The sequence below is a fragment of the Macrobrachium rosenbergii genome, chromosome 31, assembly GCF_040412425.1.
Source record: "Macrobrachium rosenbergii isolate ZJJX-2024 chromosome 31, ASM4041242v1, whole genome shotgun sequence".
Classification (NCBI taxonomy): Eukaryota; Metazoa; Arthropoda; class Malacostraca; order Decapoda; family Palaemonidae; genus Macrobrachium; species Macrobrachium rosenbergii.
The window spans coordinates 11,938,751-11,963,043 of record NC_089771.1 but is presented as its reverse complement, the minus strand read 5'-3'; the positions used below and the strand labels follow the sequence as shown (position 1 = coordinate 11,963,043).

General features: G+C 36.3%; 1 long non-coding RNA gene across 1 annotated transcript; it reads right to left on the bottom strand.

Moving 5' to 3' along the window:
• Window positions 1-1,398: 1,398 nt before the first annotated feature.
• LOC136855236 (uncharacterized) lies at window positions 1,399-9,783 on the bottom strand. The gene is made up of 3 exons (XR_010857958.1): window positions 9,659-9,783; window positions 2,581-2,872; window positions 1,399-1,804 (listed from the first exon to the last, which is right to left on the bottom strand). It is a non-coding gene; the product is annotated as an uncharacterized lncRNA (long non-coding RNA).
• Window positions 9,784-24,293: the final 14,510 nt, after the last annotated feature.

Genomic DNA, 24,293 nt, shown 5'->3' with positions numbered 1-24,293 from the left:
TTTATTTAAGTTACTGCCTTAAGGTCAATCGAGAATACCAACCTGTAACCAAAGGAAGGGGAAAAATGGGTAACTTACCCTGGCAGTACCATTATTTGAGTAGTGATTTGATGGTCGTCATGGGAAATGATGAGCAAATTATGTTAAATTGAATTTATTTACAGAAAAACCAACCAAGGAGGTAATCTGAAAGGCTGATGATACAGCAAGTGAACTCAAATAATGAAAAAATGCAAATTTGAAATGCGCAATAAATCTCAGCATCTGACGAGTTGATTTCGTCTTGATTGATTAGGCTCTCTTATGTGCAAGGGAAGGAGGGGAACAGGCTTATTGCTCCCCGGCCTGCATACCAGGGAAGTTTACGTCTATGGTAATGGCAGTACTTTTAAGATGATTTGAGGCACAGGCTAGCTTCCTCCTGGAAGAGTATTTCAGAAATTAGCATGTACTTATACACAAAATCAGTTCTCCCTCGTTACTAAACAATGCACCATGGAGATTTGTTTAATTAGCTTAATTGCCCTGAATTAACACTGTGGAGGGAGTAGTTTGTTAAGGTTCTTGATGCTTTAACAAACATAAGGCAATTGAAGGGATGGTTTTGTGGGCTGGTCTTTGTGAATGAACGGAAAGACCAGAAGTGGAAAATGAAATGGCAAAAATCTTGGAGAAATAAAGAAAAGAATTTCACTAGAATGAACAAAGGGGTACTTGCGAAAGAATGCTACTCAGACATACCTTCTCAGGCTTATATGGGCTCCTGCATAAGACATCGAACTTGCAGAATGAGCATCATCTGTCACCAGTACGGATTGAGAGGAAAAATGTTCTACCTCTCCTCACAAAATCCAGACCGTCTCTCTGCCCCCTCGTGTTGTTTTTCGTGGGGCACTTGGCGTGTGTTCTTATGTATGCGAGCTGGGCAAATCTGAAAGCAAGTCCTTGAGCCAGTAACAAGGTCAAGGGAAAAGAAGCCTTATAGTCTAAGGACCCAAAGATTAAGTTAGCAGCCTTTCCTCTGAGAGGCCTACGCCTCTAATGATTATAACCTTCCCTAAAACCTATGCCGCCCTCGCTACCACAAAATGGGGGGAAATCTTGGAGTGCTCTTTAGCAGGGTTGGGGTGTGAAGAGGGGCGGGTCTATTGTCCAGGTATCCGGTCAGGTGTGGAGAGGAATGCTTTCTTGGTACAAAACAAGCATCGTCCTACCTTGTCCGCCATGTTGTTTTGGCCCAACATTTAAATGAGAAACTTTTTTAATTAGAAATTCAAATTATTTTTGGCTGGCTAAGAGGGAGGAATGTAAATACTTGACAATATATATACATATGTATGCGTGTGTTTGTGTGTTTTACCTCCGGGGACGTGGTAAAGGGTCCTGCTTGAAATCCTGTTGGAATCCTTGTAAATCAGAAGTTGCAAAGTTTCTCTCTCTCTCTCAGTTCTAAATAGAACCTTTTAACTAGCATGTGTGAAATTAAATCCTCTTTACAAAAATATAGTTTATTCTACAAAAAACACAGCGTGAACAGGTTAATTATGGTAACCAGTCAAAAATGAAGTAAATGATTAAAAATGCAAGCAAATAAACTACCCCCTAAAAAAACTTCATCATGAAATACTAAGGAGACCTTCTGTCTCTGCTCCATCACCACAAAGTCTCTCCATTGTTAAGTAACTTGTACCGGTTTCAACTGGCCATATTCCCACAATAGCCAAAACTCTAACAGGTGCACACACGCGCCCATCTTGTTATACATGACACACATGTATCGTTCATACCGACGGTCATGAAACACCTGCAAAAGGAGAGAGAAAATATCTCCTTAGCTTGAGGCACATTGTTTCTCACACCATCAAAACATGAACATAAAAATAATGACACAAAACCAAAACTAATAAAATCACTGGTACAAAATAACATCACTAATTAATGTGATTAATGTCTATCTCCAAAACTTAGCATTTAGGCGACAGTGTAGAACCGGGTGTCCAGGCAACTGCTTGGCTCCAAGCAGAATAAAATCATTACAACACGAAAGGCCTAATCACGAGGCACATACAGGTATGTACACATGAACTTACATGCCTCGACGCCCCACCTATAAACCAGTTAAAACTAGGAATTATTACGAGAAAGTTCCAAAGAGAAATGCCGATTCAAGCTTCCGGTCCCATGGCATCTCAGGTTGACGGGTTCTTAATTACCGGGCCGCCGATGTATTTCCTGGGCGCAAAGCGCTGAATAGCGCTAAACTGGAAGACTTTCAGTTATTCACCCTCTGCCCTAAGTGACCTCTGTGTGGCTCGTAATCTCATATCAGAGCTCAGCCCACCTATCCCTGGGGCGACCCCGCCCCAGGCACAACTAAACAATTATAAGTTTATTCTGCTACAGAATTTGTCATCACACTTGGGGCTGGCTTCCGTTTAATACAGTACTTATTTGTGCCTTTATAAATATAGTGACACCCATTAAACTTATAAAAAAAGTACACCATTCTGCTGCACCTGAAAGCCACACTCTAGTGAAAAATGTTTATTAACATTACGAACAAAACCATATTCAACATACGTCTGTGACTATAAAATAAATCCACATGATCTGTATCCTCTTCATGCTGCAATGCCGGCACCGTCGTGACCTCCACAGGAGCTGGCAATCTTCACCAAGCCATGTTGATGCTGCACACACTTCAGAAACGCGTTAGCAGGAAGGACGACGAAATGCGAAGACGACGGCTTGCGACTTGTACTCAGCAGCCGGGGTCCTTCCAAAACGAACCGCGACTACGAACACCCGCAGACTCCCTTAGGCATCGAGACTGGCACACAAAAGTAAGTCTGGTGCTGCCACTCAGAACCTCCTGCAAAACAAGTCCTCTAATGTCACAAATGTGTTCATTGTGAACTAATGTACACCTGTCTCTATAATCAACAGCGATCGACTGAAACTTAAACCGTCTTATATATAATGTCTAGTCCCTTTAACATCACTTTTGCATTATTATATGTGCTAGAAAAAGGGGTTTATTATATAACTACGAAATGAAAGAATATTTATTCATCAACCCCAAAATGCCTATATAAGTCATTACTGATAAGAACTATATCATACTCCCATTTATAAGCCCCTTTCATTGAAACCAATTCCAACACCCCTGAGGCAAATTATCACCACAAAAACAAAAACAAAACGCCCCTGTAAAAACTGCCATCACTGTTTGCACCGGAGATTTAATCTCATCTAACAAGGAAAGAATCGGCCTCCATCTCAATATTTAACATTGCATATTTAAAAGAAAAAATTGTCACCACACTAAAAGCACCACACTAAAAGCCTTCCTCAAATTCTCGAAACACCCACGCAACTCTACCGCACTACTACTTAACCTTCAACTTCCAAAAACCAATGACACTAACACCCCGAAATAATTGCAAAAGAAAACCCGAAATGACGCAACCCCCCGCCCCATAAAAAAAAAAAAATGAAGTAAATAACCCGAATGACATAACTTCCTTATTAAAAAAAAAAAAAAACCGACCCATTATGCTAAATCCCCGCATCTGTGAGCACAGGAAAACGAAAAAAAAACAAGCAAATAAATAAATGCTTAACCTCAACGAAACAAAACGGGAAAAAGAGAGAGAAAAAAATAATAATAAACGCCCCCTAAAAAAAAAAAAGTCCAACCACTACTAAGTCGTCGCTTTGATCTTAGGCATATACATTAATCCAGTCATCCCGTATCTTCATTCATAACAACCAATCTATTTCTCCTTTTCCTCTTCAATAACCCGAAACGGGACCTAATTTATAACTCATTTCTTACCTAAAGTTGAATTAAAAAAAAACTTTATCCACAATGCAATTCTTGCGTTGTCTGATTTCATGCTGCTACTAAGACGTGCATGTCGTTCTTTATCTGTAGTAACTAACAATTTAATTGTATTGTCAGAACGAGAAGGTATAGACAGCAAATCAAATGCACCCTGAAGTGGATAACCAAACAATGACTCAAGAGGCGAGACACCATTTATGCCACTAACCACTAACTTTATGCTACACCCAACGTACATAGCCTAATAGTATCATTACCACCCATTGTGACCCGAAGGGCTTCGCGCACTTTTCTATTTGCAAGCTCACACAACCCATTAGCTTCAGGCCTATAAGGAAAAAAATACTCACTTTCTATATCCCCATAACTTCCGCAAGACGCCCAGGGTCTTGTTCACAAATTCTCTCCCATTCTCTGTACTGAGCACCTCAGGGATTCCATAACGGCAAATGTGCCCATTGAAAAAATATGCAATTGCAACCTCCGCCGCCGTCTTACTCTTTGGAGGAGAAAAAACTCCACAAACCTCGTTAATTCACCAACAAATGCCTATAGACACACACCCAACTCATAAAAAAATTCGTAAACAAACCTACTAGGTATAAAAAAAGCTCCAACCATACCCAGAACATTACTTCACAAAGTTCTTTACCCCGTTATCCTCATGTACAACTACTCCTCAACTTATATTTAATATTTCTTACCAACAAATTACCCTCTAACTCCAGACCTGAATAAGGCAAATTATAACCCCTACTCACTCATTCTCCTAAGGAACGCCTTTGTGCGTCTGCTAAAACCTGACCTTCATGTTACATCTTCTCCAATAAACTAATATCCCAGTGAACACATTCACCAGCTACAATGCACACATGATCACCCTCCGTGTCCACAAAATGTCCACTAAGAGCGTCAGGCACCACATTCTCTTTGCCCCCAATGTACTTAGGCTTATCATCAAAATCCCTAATTGTCAAAAACCACCTAGCCTCTTGGAAAAAAAAAATCAGGCTTATTAAAAAGATCCAACGACGGCTTATGATCTGTAGGAACTTCCACCTTATTCCCCAAAAGCAACATATAAAATTGAATCTAACTGGACACCACCGCAAAAGCCCCTTATCCCCTGCACCTGTAACTATTAATTCTTTCGTTACTACCACATATTTTAAACTTCCTACTGTAAAAAAACTATTGGATGCAATTTCCCCTCAAAATTCTGCATCAAGCAAGCACCTACCCCTTCATGACTGGCATCTGTCACTATAGTAGGGCAGATAACAAAAAAATCGTGCAAATGATGGTACAAGCATCAAATTTGGCACAAGTGTCCTCCAAGGTATACTAATCAAATCTGCCCGATTGGCCAATTGAAAATCCAAGATGGCGGCCATTTTCAAGATGGCCGCCAAAATAACCACCCGAAGTAGACGTTTTCCTTAGAAATATTTGTAGTTGTCTGATTTGCATGATCTAAGTGTGGATTCCTATGTTTTGAAGCCTGCTGAACTATATTTTCCTGTTTAAAAAGCACTCTGAGACACATTTCTCAAGAAGACCACCAAGATGTTTGTCTTTCTTTACATAAGTTTTGTCCCAGCTAGTACATTTTCAAAGTTATGCATACCGTGCTGCTGTTTCTCGATCTGCTACTGTTCACATATGCAGCTGCAGAGTGATGTGCAGCGAAGCTCTGCCTGAGAGCACTTGCATCTTCCTTTGCAAACCTTCTTACAGGAGCACTTTGTCAATTCTTGACAGCTTGCTGCAATCAGTGGTAGTGTTGTCCAATGTATCTGCCATGCTTCTCCTTTCTGTGTCCACCCTCATTCAGCTGGACTGCTCATGTGTGGATTACAGTGGGTTGCCTGGCTCCAGATGATCCCAGCCTGGTAGGCTGCATGCTTTCCATGTTCTCTGAGGGCTGCCTGTGTTGGTGGAATTGAGTTGTACGGCCTCTGCTTGCGGGCAAACAGATCTAGTCTTGCTTCGTCCACACCACTGGCTGCTCTTGATCTGTTGTACATGAGGACAACAAATCTTTCCAGCCTCTGCATGTCAAGATCACGAATCAATGTTGGATGCTGGCTGAGATTGATGAATGTTTCAGTAATATCATCAAATTGGAGTGGGCTAGAGGCTTGTTGTGCTGCTAAAGCTTCGGCGCTCTCCTTCTTGGCTCTCTCCAACTCAAGCTCCCTGTCTTTGAGGGCTAGTTCATGCTGTCTTCTCCGCTCTTCTCTTTCTTCTTCTCTCCACTGCTCGGCTTCTTGCTGCCTTCTCCGTTTCCTCTCTTTCTTCTTCTTCTCTCCGCTGCTCGGCTTCTTGCTGCCTTCTCCATTCTTTTCTTTCTTCTTCTTGCTGTCTTTGTTCTTCTTCATACTTTCTCTTCAGAGCAATCTGTTCCCTTACAAACTTTTGAAGGGCCTGGCTGGAAAGACCGTCCTCCGTCCCTATATTCCTAAAATATTGGTGCTCCTCGGTTGACATGTTGCTGATGGGGAAGGGGTGCTGAGTGAGTTAACTGGGTGTTCCTGGAGGGAAAAGGTGTTGTGACGATGAGGAAGTGTCCTTAGATTAGTGGTACTTCAATGAGTGGCACCTTTGAATGAGGTGGCACTGTGGATGAGTGTGCCGTGTGAAGGTCACACTAGGGGAAAGCGTTCCTGAAGGAAGTCTGAGCCCTTATGGGCGGATACGCTAGTAAATGGAGTGCTCCTGAAGGTTCTATGGTCCTTATGGGCGGATGCACTGTTAATGAGGTGTTCCTGAAGGAGCTGCGGTCCTTATGGGTGGAAATACTGGTTGTATGGCACTCTGTTTCTTCAATGTAGGTGCAGTGGCTTATAAGAGGTTGCTTTGGTTGGGTGGCACTGTGGTGTCGGTGTGCTCCGTGGAGCAATGCAAAATGTCAGTGCATGAATTGGCATTGAAGGTGAGGTACTCGACCTGAGCAGAAGGTAAGTAGGGAGTAAGGGAAGTGAGAGACTCCAGCAGAAGGGAAGAGAAAGGAAGTGAAAGGAGAAAGATAAGTGCTTCAGTGACTGGGTGCTTAGCAGTGCCGCAGATCAGTGGCATTGAGAGAAATGGAAACTGGATGTGACACGAGTGGGTAGCTAGTTATGAGAACTAGTGGGCGCTGCCTGACATGAGGACAGGTAGGCTACGAGAGAGGCACACAGTGTGGTAAGATACCCCACTCCCTGCACCCCAGTTGCACCAATGCCAGTTGACCACGCGTATATATATATATATATATATATATATATATATATATATATATATATATATATATATATATATATATATATATATATATATATATAATATATATATATATATATATATATATATATATATATATATATATATATATATATATATATATATATATATATATATATATATATATATATATATATATATATATATATATATATATATATATATATATATATATATATATATATATATATATTTATAGCGTACGATAAATGATCTAGGCTAAATGATCACTTGAAAAGGAAAAAAGCTGTTCTGCTCGATTACTCGCTAAACACAAGCGCTCAGAAATTTAATGGGTAATGAATTTGAAATTCCCGGATTAAGTATTAATATAATTCTTTGTATCTGCCTTTTCTGATTTGTGGGCTGGTTCCCAAACTTGTAAGTAAATTATGTCGGCCCTGTGTTAAAATGAACGGATACGCGAGGGAAAAAAGGAAAAAAATCTCTCTCTCTCTCTCTCTCTCTCTCTCTCTCTTGGTGAGCGCTGTGTAATGGAACTTGTTTGTTATGAAATTTGTTAAAATAGTTTTCTTTTAGTCTCAAGAGAAAATACAGTCTTTTGCGGAATTACGTTACGGTAAGGCTTACTTTAAGTATTTATGGAATTGCTACTGTCTCGCGCGCATCAAAAAGCTGTTGTATGGTACGCAAGGGTGTTTCAAATTGTTTCACATAGTTTCCCGGGTTACGATAAGCACACAAGGAGGAGGCTCGTTCCTTGAACGAACGTGGGACTACTACGCGCGTGAAAACAGCTGATCGTTCGCTCTTGCTTCGTCGGCGACAGAGCACAAAGTGGAATTGGAGGAAAATAAAAACTCTACTTTCTTGCTAAGTGCTGGTTTTGAATGCGAAATGAATTATTTAACTTTGAATATCAGCAATGTCTTTACTTTAAGTTACTTTAATATATACTGGGAGGGTGGTTAAAGACTACGCTTGGAATTGTTTTTATTTCTCCAACACTGGGACAATTTACGCATGCGCCATTTTGAACACAACGTTTCTCGCCAGCCGTGTAAATGCCAGATATCGCTACACGGTTTCCTGTAAGCTAATGATTATCTAAAAATTTATCACTAACCAAGAAATGTACATTTTCTTTGCCGTAAATATTCCGAAATAAACTCCTAGCTACTGGTCCTAGCTTACACATGCAAAATTCCCTAACTACACACTGCCCAATTCTTACATGGCAACTCACACTCTATCCTACACTTTGGAAATTTTTGCGGGCGGACACTTCGCGCTTACCCAGCTGTTTTCGGTAATATAAAAACCCTATGCATTCTCCTGTGTTATGAACGCTTGTGACGATACGAGAATTGTTGCGTTTCTTTAAAGAAATATTAATATCACTTTTTCTTATTTCCTTAATATTAGAAACATGCACATTCCCTGTTTACCAACGTTCTCCGCTCCGATCGCTTCTGTGCCCTTTGAATAATGAAATGATTACCGTAAATTTAAATTAATTGATTATATATATTCCTGGTTTTTTCCTAGTCTAGCTTAATAGCGAGGCTGATTAACGCTAACATGACCAGTCCTGGCAAGATGTCACTGTCATAAACTGGGGGTCTTGGTTGGGGGAAGAATTGAACACTTTTAAAGCTGGTGACTGCGAACCAATTACCTTAGATTATGAACAAAGGAAAAGTTATTGGATTAAAGGAGGAAGGTCGCCATTTGGAATTCGAATTCTTTTACAAATTTACAGGGGTTTATTTACAGAGACTTTAGCAATGAAACAAGGAGACAAACAAAATGACATAGTAGCCAATGGGCAGACTCATTAATTGGACACATAGAACAATAATGCAATGATTGGAAACAAGCAAGCTGATTAATAAGGGGGCCAATGTGCAATACAATTAATCCAGTCACAATAAAAATGGCTTAGTCATGCCCCGTTTACACTGAATACTCTCAGTTAGATGCTGCAACAGATTGAACTCCAGGGTGGGGAAAATATTTCATATAAACTGTTGGTGAAGCCACAACGGATTTCAAGGGTCGGACTGCGTCCAGGAATATTTCGGGCTTGAAAGGCAGTCAAAATGATCAGGCACAGAGCACACGGATTTGTTGGTCACTCCTGTAAGACAGGTTCTACATTAGACGGCGGCATACACTGAAGGAAATTGAATTCCCTTATAAATGTTACCTTTTTACATGTTAAATATTAACCACTACGTAGCCCAGCAGATAATTATGATGAAATCACGTAGGCACAATATGGGAATCGTAACTGCGTGGGCTTTAACAATGAACACGTGATCGCACTCACATAAAGAGTAAATTTAACACTGGTATTGCTTAGCTTAAGTTTGCCCTTAAGTTGCATGGGGAGAGGGATAAATGGATAGGCCTACTTAGCACGGGATCTCTACTGAAATTCAAGGCACATTAATAGTGAGATATAGGAGGCAGGCAGGACTCGTAACAAAGGGGGATGGCTTTGTGGAGGAAGGAATTAAAGTTTAAAGGAGGCCGGCTATTGACTACTTGAAATGTACAAACCTTGTATGACCACTGAGGGTGCCAAACGATCGTCTCAGCTGTCAGTCGAAGGTAGTTCAACCAGCGGGGCGTAAAAGGATGCAGCACGTGCGTTCTTGACGAGGTCACAGGAGAATCTGCCTGCTTCCAAAACACGGCGACTTGAATTTTGAACTTTGGGGCCAACCGTACCTGCAAGGAGCCATACACCAGCAAAAAAAGCAGAGGAAAAAGGTTCTTAGGACTAAGTGCTTACAGATTAAAACCCTACCTCGCCTCTTGCCTCAATATGCCTATTTGACCTTCCCCATACCTAAATGCTCCCACATCACGTGATGGGGGTGAAAAGGGGGTTGAGAGCGGGAGCCTATTGTTTCCCAGGATCAGGCGATGGGGGCGGTGTTCCCTACACTGCTATACACTGGTACTAACAGCCCTGATCTAGTTCAAACTATGCTTGTTTCTCCGTCGCCCGCTAATTTGGCGCCTGACAACGCCGAGACAAAAATTTATCACTACGCTAACTAGATCACAGCTAAATAGGAGGGAGGAATCGTAAATCTTTGATAATATATTTAGAGTAAAATTCTCATAACAGTATTTTCAGTAATTTCTAACTGCTAGATCAGTATATAGCTGAAATAGACAGGAAAACAACACTTGCCATCTTAAGACTTAGTGATGTTTGCAACAAAGCTGTTTTATTTTCCTATTCGAAAGGCATTATATTATGTTCGTAATGAAAAAGGACCTATTTCAAACACTTGATAAACATATAATTGATCTACTGTTAGGAACATTCTGTTAAGAACGTGACTTTACTGCAGTATTTCTACTGGTTAGTAGACCTGTCCAGTACAGGTCAGCTTTCAAGCAATACTTCTACTGGTTAGCAGACCTGTCCGGTACATGTCTCTCCTCAGTCTAACAACTAACCCTTGGGTGACTTTGGCCTTGGAGTCGACTTGGAGCCGCTCTTCAGATCACATTCAATTAGCTCTTACAGTGCACACTGTGTCACAGATCATAGTCCTAGTCACTGCATTATACATTATGCTCCTGCTACTAACTAAATACTTCAGCAACTTAGATAACATAAACTAATGTATGTAACTATCATTTAGCTACCAGAATATACTAAATAGCTAAGTCTAACTATGGAATTTAATAGTAACTCGATTAGCAATGAACTTAATGAGGCATATTCACTGCCTCAAAATGGTTATTTTCTATTAGATAGGGAAGACAACTTTTAAACCTCCAAACACTAACTGTGCTAATGTTTGTAATTCATATAGTAACAATACCACATTGTAGAAAACAATCTGCACAGCAAGAGAGCAGAATTTGATAAACAAAGGTAATGGAAATATCCAGAAGGAGCTTACTGAAAAGTATCGGTATCGGTATCTGCTTTTCAATGAGTATTGGTATCGGTATCGGCCAAAATTTTGGTATCGGAGCATCTCTACTCCGATTGGATGTGAAGTAAAGAATCTCAGATAAGAAAGAGTTGGATATTATTTGTTTAAATATCCACAAGTTAGCTTGAGCAAAAATAATAGAGATTCGTTTATTTATGAGTACAACAAACTGCATGCGTACAATACAACGCAAGGAATCTGTATATTTCAATATAGTGAATGAATAAAAATGTTATTTAATTCAAATGAACATTAAACTTTTTTCATAAACCCTATTTTTTTGGCGTTATTTTGGTGATTTCATTTAATTTATTCTGTCTGTTAACTCTATAAAATATGGCATATTTGTTTATATGTCATTAATGCTAATACCCTAGATAAAATGTAACTAGTTTTCACTTAAAATGTTGAAGAAATTTCTTTAAAAGTGACTCTGCATATTTCTAGCCCGTGAGGTATAATTTTAATTATTGTCTCTTTGGAAGTTCGGTGTCCAGTAAACTTTAAAATCACTAACTCCATGGCAATAACATCCCAGATAAAGTATAAATGGATTTTATTTAAAATGCAGTAATTCCTTTAAAATGTCCCATCATATTTCGATCCCATAAGGTATTCTTCTAAGGAAAATCTCTCTGAAAATGCAGTGTCCAGTAACCTTTAAAATCTCTAATTCCAACGCCATCCCAGAGAGCTTTTTCGTGTTCACGCACTCAAGTGCTCTCTCTCTCTCTCTCTCTCTCTCTCTCTCTCTCTCTCTCTCTCTCTCTCTCTCTCTCTCTCAATTCCCACTTCTCTGTTCAATAATTCGTACAACACGGTCCCTGAGTCAAAAGGTGAAAGCCTCCATCGTCACTGTGACTGTTTATTTTCCTTCTCTTCCACCATTTATTTATGAGAATTTCTTCTCAGTCATGAAATAATTTCGTTCACGGTTTGTCGATTTATTGTTATGACGATTTGACCTCACTATTAATAAATATCGGTTATCTCTTTTGTAAAGACGAATGTATCCCAAGAAATATCAACAAATTTACGGGAAATTCAAACCTGAGGAAATCTCGACAGCCAAGTCTTCCTTGTCAATAATGACATCACTTACAACTCCTCTGCTTAAGCCATGAAAGAACTGCTAAACGTAACTTGTTCTAGAATTGTTAACTGTGGTTTATATCCACGCACGTCTTCTTTATGTGTAGCTTTACTGTCATGAAGTCTTAATATATATTAAAAAGATTTGCAATTGTAAATCAAAATGTAAATGTGATTTCTACATGGTGACACCTGGCAACCATATATATATATATATATATATATATATATATATATATATATATATATATATATATATATATATATATATATATATATATATATATATATATATATACCTAACCTAAACAGCGAGTGTGAGTAGGTCCTGCTGCCCCATTCATAATTTTGACTGATGACGTCATCAGATATAGTAGACAAAAACACCCCCGTCATGTAGGGATGAAACACGAGCTTTATATTTTCTGTTTTCATTTATATTTATTCCTTTATCTATTTGCAACTTTTTATCTATGTCAGCCAAAATAATTTCCTGATATATATATATATATATATATATATATATATATATATATATATATATATATATATATATATATATATATATATATATATATATATATATATTGTCAAGGATATATTCCTCCCTCATGTAGATGCCCGTGCATCATTAATTTTGAAATGCACTTTGCTATTCATTTGACTGTCGTGCCGGGAAAATTGGCGGGCGACGGGCGGAAACAAGCATAGTTTGAACTAGATCAGAGCTGTTAGCACCAGTGTATAGCAGTGTAGGAAGTGCCGACCATTGCCTGATTCTGGGAAACAGTAGGCCTCCCACTTTCAACCCCCTTTTCACCCCCATCACACGATGTGGGAGTATTTAGGTATGGGGAAGGTTAATAGGCATAGTGGGACTAGCTGCCAGGGAGGACCTTAACCTCTAAGTAATTAATATTTAAGGATGATTTTCCTCTGCCCTCTTTACTGGTTGTCGTGACGTGTTTGCAGGGATGTCGGACCAAGATGAGGCCCCTACAAGACACCGCTGGCTTTGGAAGACAGACGCGTTCTCATCTCAGTACTGGGCGGAAGCTATCACCCATCTTCTGCGCTTAAGCTGGTTGAAACTACCGTCGACGAATGGCCGAGTCGATTGTTTGGCGCCGCAATTATCAGACAAGGTTCGTACATTGCAAATAGTCAGTAAACCAGCCCTTCCACTTTTTACTTAAACTCCTTAAATTTCCATTTCCTTTAAACTGTAACTCCTTTCTCCACAAAGCAATTTTCCCTTGTTAAGAGTTTTGCTTTGGCCTCCCGTATCTCGCCCATAATGTGCCTTGAATTTCAGTAAAGATCCCGTGATAATCCTCCAGTTATCCCTTCCCCAGTGCAACTTAAGGGCAATTTAGGCTAAGTAATACAAGCGTTTAAATTTTCTCTTTGGCTGAGTGCGAGCACGTGTTCTTGTGTTAAAAGCCCAATCAATTACAATTCCCACACTGTGCTTACGTGATTTCCTTATGATTATCTGCTGGGCTATGTAGTGGTTAATATCTAACATGTGCAATGTGTAACATTGTATAGGAGGATTCCATTTCCTTCAGTGTGTGCCGCCATTTCTAATCCAGAACCACTCTTACAGGAGAGACCACCCAATCCGTTGCACTCTGTGCCCGATAATTCTGACTGCCTTTCAAATCCTGAAAATATTCCTGGTCGCAGCCTGATCTCTGACGTCCGTTGTGGCCCCGCCAAAATTTATATGAATTATTGTTCCCCATCCTGGAGTTCAATTCTTTGCAGCAATTAACGAAGATCCCCTAATGTAATTTTGGCCTAACCCAGGGTATTATTACTATAATGGGGATAATTGTATTGTACATTGGCCCCTTATTAATTAGCTTGCTTGTTGCCAATCACCGCATTATTGCTCTCTGTATATATTTAATGAGCCTACCCATTGGGTACCATTTTGAATTGTTTGTCTCCTTGTTTATTGCTAAATCTCTGTAAATAAACCCCTTTAAATTGTAAAAGAATTCTAATTCCAAATGGCGACCTTCCTCCTTTAATAGTAATTCCAGGGAAAATCTAAGGTAAGTTTCAAATAACTTTTCCTTTGTTCATAATCTGGGCGCACCTGGTTCCTTTGCAGTCATAAGTTTTAAATTTGTTCAATTCTCTCCCCAACCAAGGCGACCAGTTTATGACAATATATACATATATATGTATATATATATATGTATATATATATATATATATATATATATATATATATATATATATATATATATATATATATATATATATATATATATATATATATATATATATATATATATATATATATATATATATATATATAATATATATATGAACAAAATTACAGCCACGAAGGAAAGGGTGAAAACAATGAGATGCTAAGCACTTTTGTCTTATCACCAGAACGTGGTCACTGCAACTAAAGGTATACAGAGACAAGGGCGTATACAGTATATATATGGTGGGTATAAGTCCCAAAAAGGTTGGGAGATCACAAAACTGTCAACAAATTAACATCGTTATAGAAACACCTTGGCTGAGTTGAAAAAGGATAAAACCATACATATAACTAAGGCTAATAACTCCAACACCGTAGTAGTTATGGATAAAGAATTGTATATATAAAAACTGGAAGAATTGGTAAGTGACAATAATACCTACCTAAAACTAAACAAGAACACCTTAGAAGAAGTAATAAAATCTTTCAATAGTAAATTGAAGAGAATCCTAAAAAAACAACAAAGGTCTCATAAATCAGTTTTTAACGAATTCACCTTCCTTGCCGTGTCTATATGGGCTAGTAAAAACACATAAAGAAAATAACCCTATGAGAGTAATAATTATTTCTGTTGGATCCGTAACTTATAAACTTTCAAAATATTTAACAAAATTATTGTCACCATTGCTAGGAACTATTCCTGGTACCCATCTTATTAATTCTTTAGAATTGACTGACAAAATCAATGGTATTACAACCAATCCAGATTCACGGTTAATAAGTCTCGATGTATGTTCCTTATTCTCCAAAGTGCCCATTGACTCGGTATTGGAATCCTTAAAGATGAATTGCATAAACTTGATTTGTCATTGGATTAGCCAAGTCATAGAATTGATAAGATTATGCATATGCGATTGTAAATTTGTTTTCAACGGGGAATTTTTTCAACAAACATTTAGTATGGCAATGGGAAACTCAATTTCACCTGCTCTTTCAAATTGATAAATGGAATTTTATGAACGCCTTTACATCCCCAAGATTTCCCATTTTCCTGTAACATGGTACCATTATGTCGATGATATTTTAGCCGTCATACCCAAAGATTTGGATGTAAATAACATATTGGCTCAACTAAATGATCAAGCCCTTTCTATTAAATTTACACTCGAGTTAGAGAAAAATGAATATTTACCTTTTTTGGACATTTGTATTAAACAGGAACCTTTTAATTGTAAATATAGTATCTATAGGAAAAAGACAAATAATTTGGCATATGTACACTATTATTCAAGGCAACATATAAATATCATAATTTCAGTTTTTCATCAATTTTTCTTCGAGCCTTATGAATAGTCAGCCCTGAGCTTTTAGATCAAGAATTTTAAAAAATCAGAAAAATAGGAAGAGATCTATGCTATCCAACCCACATTATGGATATTTGTTACAATAAAGCTATAAAGAACTTTTAGGAAAAATCGGAAGACAAAAAAGAAGTGTCCTCAAACACCCTTTGTTTACAAAATTTTATTGGATTTGAAGCTGTAAAATCTTCTTAAAAACTGTTTAATACAAATGCATCCTTTACATATAATACTATAAAAAGGCTTATAAAAAATAGCCACCGAAAAGATAGCAATATGGTATATAAAGTTCCTTGTATCGATTGTGATTTATTTTACTTAGGTCAGACCAGTAAAGAATTAGATACCAGATTAAAATAAAACAAATATTCAGTAAGAACAGGTCAGACTTATAATGCTCTATTTTATCATCAAAGTGAAAGTCCCACAGAATAAATTGGACACAAAGCTTTGTAAAATTACGAAGTAATGAAACAATTTCCAGGAACTTGTTGGAATCTGTTATGATTCAGTTGACCTGGGAACAACCTTAATTTAAACCCAGGATTATTTTCTTTTGGCTCTGTAATAAAACATATCTTCCAGAAGGATGTGAAAGACAAAATATAGAGGATTACCAACAGGGAGACGTCAATGTTAATCTGTTGACCGTTTTGTGATCTCCCAAACTTTTTGTATTCCCTCAGGACCTATACCCACCATATATACTGTATATGTGACCTTGCCTCTGTAGATCTTTAGCTGCTGTGACCATGTCTTGGTAACAAGACAAATGTACTTAGCATCTCATTGTTTCACTCTTTCCTTCGTGGCTGTAACTTTGTTTGTATAATCATCAAGATTTTACCTTTTCGTGATAATATATATATATATATATATATATATATATATATATATATATATATATATATATATATATATATATATATATATATATATATATATATATACATATACACATATATTTCTTTTCAAGAGTGCACCTTCTATTGTAGAGAATCTTGTCTGCCTAGTTAATAACAGTTAGATTATGGATAGTATTAACAACTATAATCTTTGAACGCAGAAATACATCCGCTTGACCATTTAATCACATATACGTTTAAGGAGAGCCCCAAGTTTACAGGAAATTATAATTATCTTTTTATATATGTTAATGATGCTTAAAATAGTTGGCCAGTGTCTTTTAAAGAGTAATAACAATAATATGTTTAATGAAGGTGTCAGAAAAAAGTGATAATGAAGGAAATGGATCATTTGAGAAGGATTTAAAATTTTAAGGGGACTGATTGGAAGAAAATGTGGATTCAAAAATCATGTACATAAAATGAAGAAGTTCATTTGATAAGGAAATAATTCAAAGAACACCGCATCCACTATCAGTTTAATAATATAAACAATATAATTTCTCTCTCTCTCTCTCTCTCTCTCTCTCTCTCTCTCTCTCTCTCTCTCTCTCTCTCTCTCTCTCTCTCAAGCATACATACCTTATGCTAACCGAAAAAGTGCCATGATCCAGTTTTCTTTCAATATTTATTAATCAAATATTTATTTACGAAATGTTCTTGTTTAAAACCATTTATATTAATCATATATATCATGAGAAAGTAAAAAAATATATGTATACATATATATATATATATATATATATATATATATATATATATATATATATATATATATATATATATATATATATATATATATATATATATATATATATATATATATATAAAATTCCCCCAAAATTCCGTGCTTTGAAAAAAAAAAAAAACAGCAATGCAGGAACTGGAGGAACCCCATAAGTTCCCTCTTTTTGGCGGGAAACTTGCTGTCCTGTGATTGACTGTCTATGACGTCACTTAACGTCTCTTGCTACGTCACCAGTCATTGCCGTATTTCACTAATACTATAATTTAATCCCGTCATTTATTTGGACAAATCTCGTCTTTTGGAAGATGTTTATTGTCACAAAGATTTGAAACAAAGAAATACTCTTAAAATCTAATTATTCACGATTTTTCCTAATCGAAGAGTTGCCAGTTATTGTTTTCAATGGAGTAGTGTGTCCATATCCAAGAAGTCTAGAGTAATCAAGAAAAAACCATCTTAATTTTTTATACAGCTTTATGCAGCAAACTCTCATTTGTTAAAAGATAAATATACGGCTTCAAATGATTAATGTGAGAGATGAACAACAATTAGCAGTATAAATTCAACACTTTCGCAAGATTATAGAGTTCACCCAGATGTAGATGGCTACAGTGGAGGAAGGTAGCGTCCGTAATAAGTGATGAAAAATACAAGTCTGCTACTTTCTCTGATACAAAAATACAGAGAATACTACGTATGGAGGCCGAGAGCATATATCATTACACTTCCAGTGATTTTATATTTCTAATTGCCACCAACATGCAAGAACAGGCGCCACGATAATGAATATTTGTTGAAATATAAATCTTTTATTTTTTACATGAATGGCATTTGGCAACTACGTCGTCACGTAAACAGCGAGAGTGGGAAGGCTTCTGCAGTTTCATTCATAAAATATTTATTGTTAACTTTTTTATTACTTTTATTCTTTTTAATTTCACTGTTATTTTGCATTTATTTCATGTATATATATCTCACGATATATATACACACAAACATATTTATATGCGATAAACATGTTTGTTTGTATTTATAAGGCCACCAGTGATACATATATTTTCTGCACGACTGATATTTTCCATGAGAATTAGTTGATTTTGTATCTGATATCCTAATCTCAGGGTACCACGTACAGTGGAAGTTGTAACTTCAGGTATACGACAACATCAACGCCAATTTTATTATATGTATATTTATATACATTATATATAGATATAGATATATATATATATATATATATATATATATATATATATATATATATATATATATATATATATGTATGTATGTATATATATGCACACATTTATATATACATATAATATATATCTATACCACACACACACACACACACACACACACACACACACACATATATATATATATATATATATATATATATATATATATATATATATATATATATATATATATATATATATATATATATATACACACACCACCCATTCAGATTAGCAGGGAAGTCAAATTTAATGGCGGCTGGAAGAGACCCCCACCAGCCCGGACAGAATGTATTTGTCCTAATCCCAATATCGTACGAGGTTTGGGAGTACTATTCTGGGGGGACAGAAAGCCATTAGGGCACAAGGACAGGTGATGATAGTAAATGGGCCTCTAGGCTGACCCTTAGTTAGCCTTAACTATAAGACCTATTTCCTTATGACCTTTCGGCTGACTGTTATTTGCTTTCAGATGTACCGCTGTCCTATGCTCACTGCAAGAATTCAGGGGACGACACCAAGACCTGACTCGTCCTCACTCCGTGCCCCAACACAGAACCGAAAGGTCATTTCACTCTTAACAGTACTAAGCCTGGTGCTTTCTGTCCTTCCCCCACTGGCCACGTTTCCGAACTTCTAAAGAGAGGCCTGAATCCATCTTCTGCAAGCGAGCTCCATGCACAGATACAATAAGAAGCCTGTTATCTGGCTCTTTGCATTCTGGCCCTGCCCTTGTAAAGCAATTGCTTTAGAAGACTCAATTCCAGCTTGCCACGGGCAAGACACTTCTGCAATCGACAGTCTATAAGGGCCACGTGTTAGGTCCCTCAAGCTCCAACGTTGTGCTAATTAATGTGAAATAATTTGATTAGCCAGTCTTAAGTATTTTATGAGCCTCGTGTCAAACTCCTTGTTCGGCTGTAGCCTTCTCAGATTTTTATTTGCTAACTGTAGTTACACCTTTTTCTGGTGTGCCTTGATTGCTGAATGGCCAGCCTGTCCATATTAATTTCTAGTTGCAAATCTGTAAATAAATTAATCTAATCTAACTGACAAGTTTGAAAAGAGATCTTCCCATTTTCTTTGAATAGATGTAATTTCAAGGTAAGTCATACTATTAATTACATTTATTGCTTATGTTCTGAGATCAAGGTGTTGGCCCCTAAGGCAAAATTACGTTCAAAATTCAGTTTAACTTCTTATATATATATATATATATATATATATATATATATATAGATATATATATAAATATATATATATATATATATATATATATATATATATATATATATATATATATATATATATATATATATATATATATATATATATATATATATATATATATATATATATATATATATATATATATATATATATATATATATATATATATATATATATATATATATATATATATATATATATATATATATATATATATATATATATATATATATATATATATATATATATATATATATATATATATATATATATATATATATATATATATATATATATATATATATATAAAAACAGGGAGATATTGAAAAAAAATAAATAAAATAACAAACAGCTGAAAGCAACGTGTTAAGAATTCCCAGAGTCCAGAAGCGTTTTGTGGGAAACAATGGAAAAAGGAGACATTGAAACACAGGGAACAGCTGGTGGCATCAACAAAGTTTTTCTCAGGAAGAGCAAGAGAGAATCGACGTTCTTAAGGAATACAGCAGCTGTTTAATTTTTGAATGAAATAAGTCTGGCATACAAAAGCACAGAAATATATTTTGGACACTTCTTCATGTGGTGAAAATTACCTGAGGTTCTACACAGGATTTTTGCATTTTAATGATGATTTCTTTCATATTTTCTTCAGTGGTGTTTGTGTGATTATCATAGTCATGGTAACTCTTTTTGAAAATGAAAATAGCCTTTCAATACCATTCCCTCATTTCATAATACATGTCTTTCATCTGCCAAGAACTAGGACCAACAGAATAACTGTGTAATTTCCCTTGGAATTGATTAATTTACTTACAGCATCATGTAAAACCAACAGTTTTGTATCATTTGACATTATTACAAAAGTATCATTATGTGACAGTTAGATATGAAAGGCAATATGTTTATAACCAATGCCTGTATGAGACAAGGAATTCGTAACAGCAGTTGAGCAAACAAGATACAGCATGACAGGAAAAAATAATAAATGAAAAAACAAAACTGGAAAAAACCCCATCCCTTCCCTAAATTCTTTTTGCACTGAGAGTGTTTGGTGACCTTTACAAGCGCAGATTCTGTCGCCTTTGATAAGTTTTTTTTTTTTTTTAAACCTTTTCATGTTCACACTGTCAACAACTCTCCCAATGTCCTCTTCAGCATTTAGTGATTTGTGTAACACGACCCCAGGTAACCAGAGGCCAGGGTCACCATTGTTAGTTCCTTGTACTCTGCATTCGCTACAGCCATCACTGTTTGTTTGTTTCAAAGACTTCTGTAATGTTTAAAAAGATTTTGTTCCTAAATGTTTCGACCCCGGCAAAAATGATGATTATGTGATGTGATTAACGTGTGAATAAAAGCATGTCATTCTATACATGAAATTATTCCTTAAATTAAATTAGTGAAAAGGTAACAGGCAAGCTTCACAAAGTTAGTTGTATGCGGTCCTGAAAAATAGTGCACACTAAACTAAATAATCTTGAAATATTTGAGGTAAAAATCTCACTTTTTATTAAACCGAATACATCTGATTTAATAAAACATGTTAGCTTTATAATTATTTCATAAAGATATATCCTGATGACATTCCAAAGGGAATGAAAAAAGTTACCGTCGGTTTACTGTCTATTTCTAATATTTACACCTTTACTTACCATCTTTATCCAATACAATTATCGGTACTTCCTTGTCTTTTATAATAATAATAATAATAATAATAATAATAATAATAATAATAATAATAATAATAATAATAATAATAATAATAATAATAATAAGAAGAAGAAGAAGAAGAAGAATTTAGGGTATTTGTATTCGATGTATGGGCGACTGGGCGATGCTCTTGCATGTTCCGAATTACGAGTTTGGAAACAATTAACGTCGTTTGAACAGTCTCTGCACCCTATTGGTCAGTGATACTAATATTCCGCTGTTTTCTTGGCTTGGGTGCCTAGTATCTTCTTCTTCTTCTTTTGACGTGCTCTTTTCCCTTTTATATGGGGTAAGCACGATGCCTTCTTTTGAAGGACTTTGATTTGGCTTTTGGGTAGACTTTGTAGTCTCGATCGGCTGCCTTTCCTGTCATCGCTTAGACCCTGGTAGCATATGTACATGTATTGTACCAGTCACCAGCGCCTTTTCTCCCAGCAGCGAGGAGACGTTGCATGGTTAGGTCGACAGTCGAGACGTGTAAGGTGTCTGTTATGTTTTTAGAAGATGTTTGAGTGACTTTGTTTGTGTGTGCATTAGTCTGTAACACCCATTTGCTTTTAAGCAAACCTATCCATGGATTACATACATAATCCTGGGGTGTCTACACGGATAGCAAAGTGTCCGCCTCTCTGACCGGTTGGCTGCGGATTTGAACCCGTGCCACAGACCTCTAAGAAGTCCGAGGCTGCTGCTCTAACCGACTTGGCCATCGAGGCTCTACCTGGGTGCCTAGTATGACTGGTTTGAATTGACCTTACTTGATCTTTGTTTTTCCAAAGACTGGTAGGAAAGATTTTGACCACTTTTTTGCTTACTTATTTTAAGAGTTGGTACTTGTATAAGATATTGATGGCAGTAAAACTTACCTGGTGGTCGAGTTCTACTATTCTTGTGAATAGTTATTGACTATAAGAATTTTTTCAGCTGCATGACAGCCATTTTAAGATGGGTATTGATACCCAAATATTTAAATCTGAGGGCATCCCTCAGCTAGGCATTTACACTGGTATATGAACTTCATGATATTTAAGGGTAGCTATAGGATTGCACTGGGTTTCTTTCTGGAGCAAGATGGCCATTTTTCTGCTCTTGAATGGCTTAATAAAAGCCATTTTATCCTTTGGGAGAAGCAGGTGTCATGTTCTACCTTGATTATTCTGTAGCAGGTGGCATCATCTTTCCTATATTGATGGTACAAGGCCCTTCTGTAGATTAATAAATTGGAGTGTGTTGTCTCTATCGGAGTGCTGGGTTTTCATCCTAATTAGAATCAATAAAAAAGACTGGTATCCATATTACTATCAAGAGAGAGAGAGAGAGAGAGAGAGAGAGAGAGAGAGAGAGAATTGTTCTTTTGATGTTGTCTGTAGTCTCCTCTGATACAGTTCCCCAGAGTTCAGTTCACGAATTGCTCCCACTTTCGAAGTCAGAGCCAAGTGAGAGAGAGAGAGAGAGAGAGAGAGAGAGGTCTTCGAAGCACTTTTCTCAACAGTTTTCTTCATGTCAACAGAGGTAACGGCCCACTGCCTGAAGGTCCAATGATCTGAATCGCTACCTGACGTGAGATATCGGTTCTGATGATCCAGAAGTCAGCTGAACGAAAGGACACTTTCCAGGTGAGCTGAAGTTGTCAAACTCCCTTCAAGATCTTCCAGATTTAAAGTTTTATCAATATTATTTTTGTTTTAGGCCCTGTTGCTTATTCATCTAATATTTAGTTCTTAATTTTTCATAGATTTTTTAGTTTTATAAAATTTTAGCCATATATTGAAATAAACTATATGTACTTCAGTTTCCTATTTAAGTAGCGTATTGCATTTTAATAGACCTTGAGAGGCTTTAAATAACAAATCCTTCAAACGTACCATCAAAATTTTATTTATTTCATACTATTAAATCTTTCGTTTTTGTTTTCTTCGCTCATTGATTTTCAACAGATTTTCATTGTTGAATAATTGTTCCTAATATTCATCTCTTTTTGTTAATTTCGCAACAAAATTTACAAGTTTTGCTAGATATTAATGGAGGAGAGGGTACAGACAGATTTATTTTTGTAGTTCTATAAACAGCGCATATCATCAATAAATGCCAGAGTTAACAAATAAAACATTAAGTGCTTTTATTAATTATTCATTCTCTGTACCATTTATACAATATTTACAACGACTGAAAATAAACTTAACTGCCATGCTTTCGTAATTGTCGCTCATTCTTAAAAACTTAGCAAATTCTAATATCTATCAAAGTTAACTTTTGCTTTTAACAAGCTTCGCTCTCAAGTGGTATAATGTCGAAGAATAACTCAAAACTTTGGAAAAAAATTATTTACAAAAGCCATGATTTTGCTAAATATCTTTTAAAGGTTTATCTCATAGTTGAAGAAAACGCTTGGGTAATACTGAAAATAAACTGTGATGTGCATATATTTATCTCATAGTTGAAGAAAACGCTTGGGTAATACTGAAAATAAACTGTGATGTGTATACAGCATTTCTAAGAAACAGTAAATAGCAAGAGTTTTATGACAATATAGTTGCAGAGACCATGAACATTATTAAAAAAAAGAAAGGTTAAGCTGATTTTCATAGAATAAGAAGAGTAAAAGTAAAGTATATAATGGTTTAGTTACATGTCACTTAAGACTAATTAATTATGACAGAAGAATATATTTCATGAGGTAATTCTCCACACAGATTATTATTATTATTATTATTATTA